The sequence below is a fragment of the Canis lupus genome, chromosome 17 (genome assembly GCF_048164855.1).
Source record: "Canis lupus baileyi chromosome 17, mCanLup2.hap1, whole genome shotgun sequence".
Classification (NCBI taxonomy): Eukaryota; Metazoa; Chordata; class Mammalia; order Carnivora; family Canidae; genus Canis; species Canis lupus.
Window position 1 is genome coordinate 58,825,096 of NC_132854.1, and position 12,318 is coordinate 58,837,413.

The 12,318-nt window shown below is 35.6% G+C and overlaps 1 protein-coding gene across 3 annotated transcripts in view; it reads left to right on the forward strand.

The window, feature by feature from the left end:
- FNDC3A (fibronectin type III domain containing 3A) overlaps positions 1-12,318 on the forward strand; it is a 176,245-nt gene that overhangs the window by 73,348 nt on the left and 90,579 nt on the right. The gene's annotated exons all lie outside the window — the stretch shown is intronic.

The window sequence follows — 12,318 nt, forward strand, 5'->3', positions numbered from 1 at the left end:
AGTGTTAAGAAATTATTCTTGTAAAAGACTATAAAAATACTTGAAGGTTGTTTAATCCAGAAGATAGCTATGACTTGAAGATATTGTTCTCTGCACCTTTAGAGGGCAAAATTTAGACTAACAGGTAAGAGTTATAGGGAAGCAAATTTTGACAGGGAAGAACTGTCGAAAAATTATGACTCTATAAAAATGGAGTCCTTGATTTATTTTACCTGAGTCCCATCATTGTATGTGCTCGTGCACTGTTGAGTGGTATTATGGAAGTAATTCTTGCGTAAAAAAGACGATTGAGTATGTCTTGAGAGATACTGAGAGAAAGACAGAGACACAGGTAGAGGGAGAAGCAGGCTCCCTGTGGGGAGCCTGATGCAGGATTCGATCCTGGGACCCTGGGATTACAACATGAGCCTAAGGCAGATGCTCAACCGCTGAGCCACCCAGGTGTCCCTCCAATATTTATTCCAACTAAAGATTGTTTGATTCCAAAATTACCTGTTAACTAAACTAAGGTCTCTTTAGTTAATTCTGGAAATGAGTACCTTGACTGAGAGTCTTCAGTTTAACAAGTGTGTCTGTGATGGGCATATTTCATGAAGTAGTTGAGCTAATGATGGTTATTGCTCAAAACAGACCTATGAACAAGATGCCAACTAGTTAATTTATTAATCCTTATTCCTAATGAAATAAACACTTGAAAGAGACACTTTAACCTTCTGGATTTTATAGGGGCAGGAACAATGATGCTGTGTTAGTCTTGGTACATAAAATCTTATTTAACTAGTGTTCAGGGATTATTAACTTCTTCTATTTGGTTTCCTTAATGATAGAAGTTGTCTCTTTTTCATCTCTGTGCTAAAATAATGCCTTTAGGTTAGTAGGCATGCTGTCAATATTTATTGAAAATAACTGCTAAAATATCTTTACATTGGTATACTTGTTTGCCTTGTTGACTACTATATACTAAAAATACACTTTCTACTTAGAACTATTTTAGTGCATCAGAGTCTTCACTAGGAGCACCAGTTAAGATTGTAGAGTAACATGGACATGTTAACTTAAGTATGTAAATAGTGAATCAAAGATAATACTGGGATGCTGATGATTTGACCATCCTGGATTTCTGCTTGTTCCCTTATTATCTGATTCCTAGGTGTAGAAAAGGTGTCCAAGTGAATTCAAGTTCGTTTAGAGGTATTAACCTTTGCTTTCTCATATCTCACTGTAATTAGGGGAGCCAATAACATACCAGTCTCAGAGTTTGTTGATTCTGAGCCTCTTCACCCCTAGAGTTAGTATGTGACATCAGGCTCTACCTCTGAGTCCTGCTGTTTTCCTTTTTGCTTCCAAGTAGCTGTGAACAGCTTCTCAGCAGTTACTAATATTTTCTCACCATTGTTGCTACTGATGTTGCTTTCCATTCTGCATGGGAAACCCCAGTAGGGATTTATTTGACCCTTGTTGGTTTCACTGTCACCTCATCCAAGAAGTGATTAGCACCATTGCTCCTGGAGCAGTTATTACTGACACTTTGTTCCCTTTTTTCTTCTCTTGGCTGTTGCTCCTGTTCATCATTGCTTTTCTATCTTCACCCTCTCTCTTCTGCCCTTCATTCTAACTCTTCCTGCCATTATAGGAGTTTTTGAAGTAAGGAAAGGTTAGTCCCAACCAGTAAATACCACTTTGTCTTTCTCTGTGTGTTCTGGGATCATGGTGAGTATAACCAAATGTCTGTCTTCCTTGCAGTTAGTCTGCTCTTTCATATTTGTTATCTCCTTTGCAGACCATTTTTTAGCAAGTCTCCTGAACTCATCCAGATGACTTTTGAGGTCCTTAATAAATACAGTTTTTATTAAATACTTATAAGCCCTGTATCCCATTAATACCAGCTCTGTTACCCAAGAGTCATTTCTCTGACTTCCAAAAGTTGGGAGTGCCTGGCCTTGTTTTTCTCTGCTTGTCTGAATCTCTTACACTCATCACATCTAATCAAAAGCCCTTCTCTCTCAGGATGTCTTTCTGGGGGAGAGAAGAGGAAGATGGTGTTGTCATGCAAATAGGACTCCTTGTTGATTTCCTGTGATACAGCTGAAATCCCCAAGACATGTGTATACAAACTGTACCTCAGACCCCATGACTTCTTATTAGATATATTAGGAATTAGGTATTAAAAATATCTCTGTGGGCAGCCTGGGTGGCTCAGCGGTTTAGCGCCACCTTCAGCCCAGGGCCTGATCCTGGAGACCTGGGATCAAGTCCCATGTTGGGCTCCCTGCATGGAGCCTGCTTCTCCCTCTGCCTGTGTCTCTGCCTCTCTCTCTCTCCTCTCTGTGTATTCTCATGAATAAATAAATAAAATATTTTTTAAAAATTAAAAAAATAAAAATACCTCTGAAATTTATTAGAAGTTAAATGTCTATTGTTTTAGATATGGTGCAGTTATTATAAGTAGCAGCATGAAATACTGTACCTATAACTTTTTTTCCTAAATTCACAACAGTAGAACTTCAAAGAAATAAGTAACAAAAATATGTGAATGAATTAATGGTGCCTTGTAAAAGGCACAGGTCTGGGAGTAAGTCAAGCTGGGTTCTAGACCAATGGGTGGAACTTATAGGAAAACAGATTTAGCTCAGTATGAGGAAGAACTTTGTGATAAACAGAACTGTCAAAAGGGTCAGGACTAATCGGTTCCCATCCATCTTTGTAGGTGGTAATGCATATGCTGGCTCATCACTTGATGATGCTATTAGGAGTTTTAATTTCTTTCAAGTGGATGGTTGGAGTTGATGCCTTTTAAGATTTTTCACAAGTCTAAAATTTTATGATTCTGTAGCTTTGGGAAGATTACTTAAATTCTGGTCATTATTTTACACATATGGGAAATAAGAGTGGGCAAGTGCAGATTTGATTCAGTAAGTTTCCACCAGCTCTCAAGTTTGTAGTATTTTTAAGTATGCTAGTAGGCTATATTTTAAATATATTTTAGTAATAGATCAGTATTCTAAGAGTTTTTTTTAATAAGACCACGATTATCTTTGGCCCATTGACTTTCCATCACTACAGATCTGACTGAGCTTACCCAAGTTCTTTAGGTTCTGCGTAAACTACAAATAACTCAAGTAGAAACCACATGGATTCTTATCCCCATATGAGTAGGCATTATTTTACAATTTAGCAAACTAAACCATGGAAAACTTAGGGTCCTTTATATATTACTTAGAAAATATTTTCTTTTCTTTTTTTTAAGATTTTATTTATCTATTCATGAGAGACCCCCAGAGAGACAGGCAGAGACACAGGCAGAGGGGAGAAGCAGGCTCCCTACGGGGAACCCAATGCAGGACTCAATCCCAGGACTCCATGGCCTGAGTCAAAGGCAGGAACTCAACCACTGAGCCAGTATGCCCTACTTAGAAAATCTTAACCACCCTTAGAAAATGCTCTAAAGCATAGGTAACTATTTTTCATACTGGTAGAAAATCACATTATTACATTAAAGACTTTGCCCTTTATAATCCCTCCCCCCAAATACAAAACATCAGTTCTAGTAGAGAGGCTTAAAATACTAGTTTTGAAACATTATTGGGTCTTGTTTGTGAAAATGAATCATGACAGATCATCCATTCATAAATCCAGTCTATTTTAGGTTAAGTGAATGACTATGACTCATCCTGAGTACATTGCATAATAGTCCCAGGTTGTCCCTAAAAGCTATTAAGTGCTACTTTTTGAGGAAAACCATATTTATATATGACTTAGTTAAGAGAAAATTTCAACATTTCTGCTAAAAAGGAAAATATAGGCAAATTCAGTTGTCCTCAATTCTTTATGTTCCTAATGAATAAAATCACTGTTTTTCTGGAAGTAGAAAATCTAAACCAGTTTAAAAATCAGTGACAAAGGGATCCCTGGGTGGCGCAGCGGTTTGGTGCCTGCCTTTGGCCCAGGGCGCGATCCTGGAGACCCGGGATCGAATCCCACGTTGGGCTCCCGGTGCATGGAGTCTGCTTCTCCCTCTGCCTGTGTCTCTGCCTCTCTGTCTCTCTCTGTGTGACTATCATGAATAAATAAATAAAATCTTAAAAAAAAAAAAATCAGTGACAAAAATCTTGATTAAAAAATTCTTAATGAGTAATGGCAAAAAGAAATTAAGACCCAGAAATACAGATATGTGAAATAGCTTGTGTTAACTTTTCAGTGTTTATAAACCTGTTGCACTCTGATACTTTTTATTATTGGTTAGTGACTTAAGTGGACCTGTCATCTCTGAACTGGCCTCACAAAATGGCATTTTAATAAATACACAGAAATATGAATGTAAAATATTTATTTTGGGTGCAGTTCTTTCTCTTCTTCAAGTGACCCTGATTTCCTTTTTAGGAAAGAAACCACTTATTAAAGGTAGATTACGAGGTGGAAAATTATGAAGATAAGAGATTGACTTAGGATGGAAAGATTAAGCAATTTTAAGAGCAAGAATGAAAAATGAATTTGGATGCTTTAAATAATTAGAATCAGAAGTAGAAAAAGCTAAAGGATCTTTAAGCAGATTTTAAACTCTTAGAACCACATATCTAGAACAGTTTCTGTTTAGTTTGATTTTTAAAGCTGCGTTTTGAATATATAATACTAAATGGTTATAAAATAAGTATGTTTAAGTAAAAGAAAATGGTAACATGCTTTCATGAGAGAGAGGTTGGTTAGCTTTTGAAATTAAATGACCATTTATGTGATAAGTTATTTTTGTTTAAAAATAGTTATAACATTCTAGGTAATAGAAAATTAGAAATATTTTGCTTAGCATAATACTCTCTAGTTCTATCCACGTTGTAGCAAATGGCAAGCAAAATAAGTCAGTCCGAGAAAGACAATTATCATAGGATCTCACTCATATGTGGAATTTAAGAAACAAAACAGATGATCATAGAGGAAGAGAGGAAAAAAAAAAAAAAGACAAATCAGAAAGGGAGACAAACTGTAAGAGACTAATCATAGGAAAAAAACAGGATTGCTGAAGGGGAGAAAAAAGAGGGGTGGGAGATGGGGTAACTGGGATGATGGGCATTAAGGAGGGCAGGTGATGTAATGAGCACTGGGTATTATATAAGACTGATGAATCACTGACCTCTACTTCTGAAACCAATAATACATTATATGTTAATTAATTGAATTTAAATTTTAAAAAATGCTGAGAGGGCAGCCCGGTGGCTTAGCGATTTAACGCCTTTAACGCCGCCTTCAGCCCAGGGCGTGATCCTAGGGACCGAGGATCAAGTCCCACATCGGGCTCCCTACATGGAGCCTGCTTCTCCCTCTGCCTGTGTCTCTGCCTCTCTCTCTCTCTCTCTCCTCTCTGTGTATTCTCATGAATAAGTAAATAAAATCTTTTAAAAAAATGCTGAGAAACAAAATAGAAGCCTTCAAAGAGGAAAAAACTCAAAATAATGTGTATAGAAGAAAAATTTTGCTCTCTGTTCTTAATTTCTCAAATACTACTTCAACCTAAATTATTATGGTTAAATTTTTATTAAAATCAAATTTTCATTGGCCTTCTATTAGAATTAGCATCATTATTTATTCGCTTACGTTGTTAGCCCAAAAGACGTACTGTCTTTACTGAACATTCAAATTTTTTTTAATCTTAACATTTTTAACCTTTTACATATGAAACAAGGAAATACGTAGTTATAATGAATTCTATTCCGGCATAATATAGGCAGTCAGTAAATATTTGTTTGAAAAAATGACCTCAAATAATTATGTGCAACATACAGGTAGTCTCTTTTTTCTTTACTTCCCATGTTTTTCCCTGAAATACTTTCTTAAAACCCTATTTTATGATGAATCCAAAGGGATTGTGTTTGGGCTGTGTTGATTTTATTTAGCTTTGTACATCTCAGCTTGACTTTAGAATTCTCATAGCATGGAAAAATAACCCACAACAGGTAGTAACCATGGTGATTGTAAAATACTACTACCTCTAGAGAATTACTGTGTCACACTTTTGTGAAGGTCATCGGCAACCTCTGTATTGCCTATATGAGTGGGCTTCGTTCTCATCAAAGTTAACCTCTCCCTCAGGATTTGACACAGTATTTTATTCCCTCCTTGGAACATTTTTCTTTTGACTTTTCCTTTTATAGTTTACATATTCTCCTGGTTTTCCTCCTATTTCTCTGGCAATTCCTCTTCAAATCCTTTTCGATATGTATTAAGATATGAGGTTCATACCCTAGTCCTCTTGTGACTGAGGACAAATAACTGTATAAATCCTCTTAGTCAGAGTGGTAGAGACAGAAAGTAGACTAGTGATTGCTAGGGGGCCAGGAGGGAAATGAGGAGTTACTGTTTAGTGGGTACAGAGTTTCAGCTTTGAAAGATAAAGTTCTGGAGGTGGGTGGTGGTAATTTTTTTTTTCCCCTCAATGACGGTAATTATTGCACAACAGTGTTCTTTAAAAAAAAAAAAAAAAAGATTTTATTTACTTGAGAGAGAGAGCACACATTTGTACAGAGAAGGGGAGGGAGAAGCAGACCTGTGCTGAGCAGGGAGCTTGATGTGGGGGGGATGACCCAAGCCAAAGGCAGACGCTTAACTAACTGAGCCACTAGGCGCCCCACATACAAAAGTGTTCTTAATACCCCTAAGCTGTGCACTTGAAAATAGTTAATATTATCTATATTTTTAACCACAAATTTCAAAAAGGAAATACTAAAAATTTAATTTTAGTTTTTACAAAAAAAAAAGTATAAAAGATACCTGAAGGCAGAGTGTAAATGATGTGGTAGGCAGCAGAAGTCCAAGATCGCCCTCAAGGGCATTGCCCTCTATTGTACACACCATGAATAGGATGAATTTTATTTCTCTGATAAGCATATTACACAGTGCAGTTGACTTTCAAGAAAAGAGAGATGATTTGGGCTGAACCTCACCTAATCAGGTGAGCCCTTAAAAAGGGACTGGGTTCTTCTAGAAGGAAGAGATTAAGGAAAGGGCCATATAGCAAGGAAGCGGTTGGCCTCTACCTGAGAGTGGCTTCCAGATGACATCAGCAATGAAATGAGGGTCTTAGTCCTACAGCCACAGAATCTAATTCTGCCCCAACCACTTGAGGTTGGAAGAGGACTCCAGCCTCCAGATGAAAATACACCCTGGTCACCACTTTGATTTTCACCTTGTGAACCCTGAGCACAGAACCCAGTCACACTGTGCCCAGACTTCTGAACTACAGACCTGTGAACTAATAAATGGGTGTTTTTTACAACCACTAAATGTGTGCTAATGTTACACAGCAATTGAAAACTAAGGGAAATAATAAGAACTTTTTTCTCACATGAATTAGAGTTCGGAGGCAGGCAGTTAGTGCTTGTATTGAGTTCTCTGCCCCAAAGGTAGTACGGGGATCCAAATTACTTCTGTCTTGGTCTGCCATCCCTAGGATATTGTGCTCATCTGCATGAACTAAGGTGGCTTACCACCATGTCTATGTCCCAGACAAAGGGGGAAGAGAAGAAGAGATTTGAGGTACACCGTCTTTCTTTAAAGACATACCCTGGAGATTGTACAGATCACTTCTCACATTTCATTGGCCATAGCTTAGTTGTATACAATATTGGAAAGTAATGAATAAATGTCACAGAGTACAAAAAAATAATAATCTTGAAAGATCCTCCAAAAGTAATTATAGTGTTTATTTGTGAAGTGGTGGTACATGAAATGGGGAATAAGGATGGAATGAAAGTTTTCTCTCTATACTTTTTTGCATTTTTCATTTTTGAGAGCGCCGAATCCTAACCACTAGACCACCATGGATATTTTTCATTTTTGAATCTTCTAAATGTACTTCCTATTAAAAACAGCATTTCAAGTAAATAAAACAAGGGCTGTATATAAGAAACTTACACCTCTCTTCTTACCAAAAAAATACTTACTTACTTTTCCTAAGCAACATTTCACCTGTCCCTTTGGGATTAGTGTCTCACCATTCTTATTCTTTGTCCTGCAACAAAATTAGATTTTTGAGCTTTTCAGCCAATGATCTTGGCCCAAAGGAGTTATGTATGTCAGATACACACACACAGGATTAAGTTACATTAGGTATTCTTAAATGTTTGATACATTCAAATATATTTTATGGTAATTAATAGTAAAAGGTCATTCCACTTTTCTTGTCATTGCATATGCACGGTATTTTAACTACATTTTAGGCCATATCAGTTTTTATTGGTGACTATTTATAGCAGAACCTTACTATCATTCATAAAGTTGAGAGCAGTTAGTGCATTCTAGATTTGAAATATCCATCTTGACAATTCACTTGCTAGTAAGTTTAGAACTAGCTATATGAAGCAATTACCTCTTAAGTGAGATGGAGATAATGTGATTTGATCAAATCTGCCTAACTAGATGTATAAACTGGGGAAAACCATGCTTACTAACCAGACTTCATTAAAACTTGTCACAGAAATCCATTTAGGCATGTATTACACCTAAGTAGTTTTATGGCCTTTTAAGAACGTTAGTCCCAAAATGATTAGGATCCAAATTTATTTACAGAAAGATCTGTGTCATTTTTGCATGTTTATTTTTACAACTACAGAGATTGGCCTTTTTAAAACAGTACCCTTTTTTTTTTTTTTACTATGGTAAATACAAACCAAAAAACCTTGCTTCTCCTATTTTTTATAGTGCCCTTAGCCTAATTTTCGAGGCACTCTGTCCAGGTTCCAACCTTTCTTTCTAGCTTTACTTCCAGAAATCTTCTACTCCAAATATTCCAGGATTAGTAGATACCCTAGTCTCTACATATTTCTTGCCAATACCCCCTTCATATCTTTGTTCACATTGCTACTTTTTAGAAAAATCACACAGGAGCATGTACACATATATCTGCCTTCTCATCTTTTGGGGAAGAAATCTTCATCAGTTAGCTTAAGGTATTTTTGCTGAAGATTATATTAGAGTGAAAAGCTGTAAGCATAAAAGTGTGTGGTTTAAATTTGAACCTAGCGCAGGGTGTTAGCAAATACTTTTCTGATTAACTGAAAAGCAGAAAGCCTTTTTCCAAGTCATTTTACTGAAAATGTTTACAAAATAAATACGTTTAACCTTGGCAAACAGATTCATTATAAACATTAATATATTCATACTAATTGTACTGTAGTGTGGATTATGTAGAAAATTGAATTGATAAAGAAGCAAACTGAGGGTTGCTGGAGGGGATGTGGGGGCTGAGATAACTGCGTGATGATGGGCATTAAGGAGGACACATGATGTGATGAGCACTGGGTGTTATACGCAACTGGTAAATTATTGAACACTACCTCGGAAACTAAGTATGTACAACAGGTTGGCTAATTGAATTTAAATTAAAAAAAAAAAAGAAAATTGATAGTTTACCTTAGATAGAATATAGGTTGGAGGTCTTTTTAAACTCATTCTTTTATTTAGCAACTTATTATGAACTTATATGTACAGTCACTATTGCAAAACTGAAGATTTAGTGATGAGTAAGATAAATCTTATCCCTGCCCCTCACAAAGTTTACAGTCTCCTAGGTAAGACAGACAATTAAGGAATTCAATAAAATAGAGAAGTGCTGTGATGGAAAAGAACAGGAAAGGTTCTATGGAAGCTCATAGCAGGAGCACCAAAATCAGTCGTGGGATTAGGACACTCAAAGGCTGCATTCTGTTCTTTTTACCTTCCCAAATGGAATATTAAAAATTCTTGTTAATTAGTGTCTTTATTTAATGAGGATTTGAATATTGAAGGCCATTCATTTATTTGATTATACATTAAGAATATGAACAGAATTAGCTTTTTTTAATAATTAGGAAAAATGTTACTTTTAATGAATATATATCAAAAGAATTTTTGGAACATTTCTTTCAAGTGCCTGTCTCCCTGTATGGTAAGATTACAGGAGTTTTTCTTCTTTGTACTTTCTGTATAATTTGATAAATTTAATTATCAATATTATCAATTATAATATTGATAATAGTATTAATTGCTTAAATATTAATCATATAAATGATGTTTTAGCCTTTTTAAATCGTTTAGTCCAACTTTTAAAAATTTATAGATTATTTTCTTTAAAGCTGAGGTAAATGGTGGACCATATGACATATTTTGGTGCAGATAAGTGGATGTTTTAATTAGTAAAAACTAAAAAATGAAACATACCAAGTTTATAATAGTCTGACATTTTTTGAAAGGGGGTAGAAGAAAAGAAATATATACATTTGATAAATATAGAGCTGATGTAAAGAATTCTGACACTCAGAAAGACAAACCCAGGGCAAAAAGCTTTAGATGTTGAGGATTTTCTTGACCCCAAAAACATATCAGTATGAGCTAGACTGTATTTATGGAAGAAGATATATTTGTTTGGGTCCTCTCTATTTAGCCAAACCTTTCTGTGAAGGGATGCTAGGGAAAGAAACCAGTATTACTGCAGACCTACTTTGTGTTCTGCATACATTTTCCTAACCCTATGAAAGAATGAGAAAGATTACCTTTCTTATTGAATAAAAATCAGACTTTCTAAGTTAGCTTCGGTAGAAAGATCTCCTGGTGAGAAAGGCAACTGAATTACAAATACAGAGATTTACGTTAGTTTAACCTTGTAACCACACTACAATTTTGGACTCAGAAAAGTGTTAATTAAGCATTCTTAACGGCATAAACCTTTCTAATTTTTATACCCAAAGCATAGCTGGGATAAGGCAAGGCTAGGATGTTCAGAGAACATATAACATATAAAGTTATAGAGACTACCATGAATTTATATAATCTGATTTACATGCCCTTGTACCATCTGCAGAGAGTATCCCAGGAGAGAGAAAAGGTCTTTCCCGGTTCCTTTTCTTATATGACAACACGCTGAATGTGATTTTTACTATTTACCTAGATACAGAGAGATGGAAAAGCATTTTCTTCTTCCAACTTATCTAGGACCCCTCCTCAAAATATTCATTTCCTTTGTCATGGCAACCAACATAATTTCATTTCTTAGGAAAACCATTCCTGTGTCTACAAAAGTATGGCTTGTGCCCTGACTGTGATTATGGTATTATATGAAGGGACATCTAAACATAGTGTCATTAACCATCAGAGTCATGCAATAACATAATAATTGTGGTGATAGTTTTCTTGCAGGTATGTATTAATTGCTCTAGAGGCTCCAGAGGTTTGCCAGAGTCATATAATCATTTTGTCTCATCATTTAAATGTAGAATTCTGATTCTAAAATCTGATTCCACAATAATAATTTGAAAATGTTGATTCACTTTTAGAGAGTAAATTTTAATCAAATCTTGTTTTTAATTCTCAGTGGATCAAAAAGTTCTCTGTATTCAGCATTTCCTTCTGCTTCATTTTATCATACAATCTTTCATCATTTCTGGAAAATCCCTCTTATTACAATGAAAGTTCATTATTTCAATATTTTTACACTTTAAAAAATCTTAATATGTTGGATTTCCTTACCCTTTTGTACTAACTCTCTCATACTCAGACACTTACAGAACACAAAAGAGAATAACTAAATGCATATTCTTTACTTGGAAAGAGAATTTGCCCTAAATCTCTTTTGCTGTCCTCAAGGACAACTCAATTCTTGACAGCCATTTCAGAAATTTAGATCCTGCCTCACAGCTGACTAAGGGAAACGGGCAAGTAATCCACAGTTAAAACAGTAGAATATGTACTATGTTAGAATTAGGTATGCCCAAATATATAGGGGAGGCCAGAGAAGGAATACCTAATGCAGCTTGGAATAGTCATTGAGTGCTTCCAGGAAAAGTTGGTGCTTAAAGAAATAGAAAATTTAGCCACGAGGGAAAAAATAGAAAAAGTTCTTAGAGGCAGAAGGAATCACCTGTGCAAAGGCACAGTGCACAGACGTTAGAGGAGACTGAAAAGGTATTATGAGAGAGAGTTTGGAGAACATTGTACATGAAGGGGTGTCTGAAAATGAGACTAAAAATGGAAAGGGCTATGTTACAGATAGATACCATGACATATGAAGGTGGAATTACCTCGGCAATTCCACTTCTAATAATTTATCCTACAAATATACTAACATACTTATAAAATTATGTTTTTACAGGGATATTCATGCAGCATTGTTTGTAATAGTAAAAGGTTGAAAATAACTTGAATGTTTATCAGTAGAGGAATAATTAAATAAATTATGGTACACTATTACAGTGAAATGCTATGCAGCTATTATGAAGTGACGCAGCCCTACCTATACCAATATGGAAAGATCTCTAAGCTATATCATTAAGGTGCAGAACAGTGTATATAGTATAC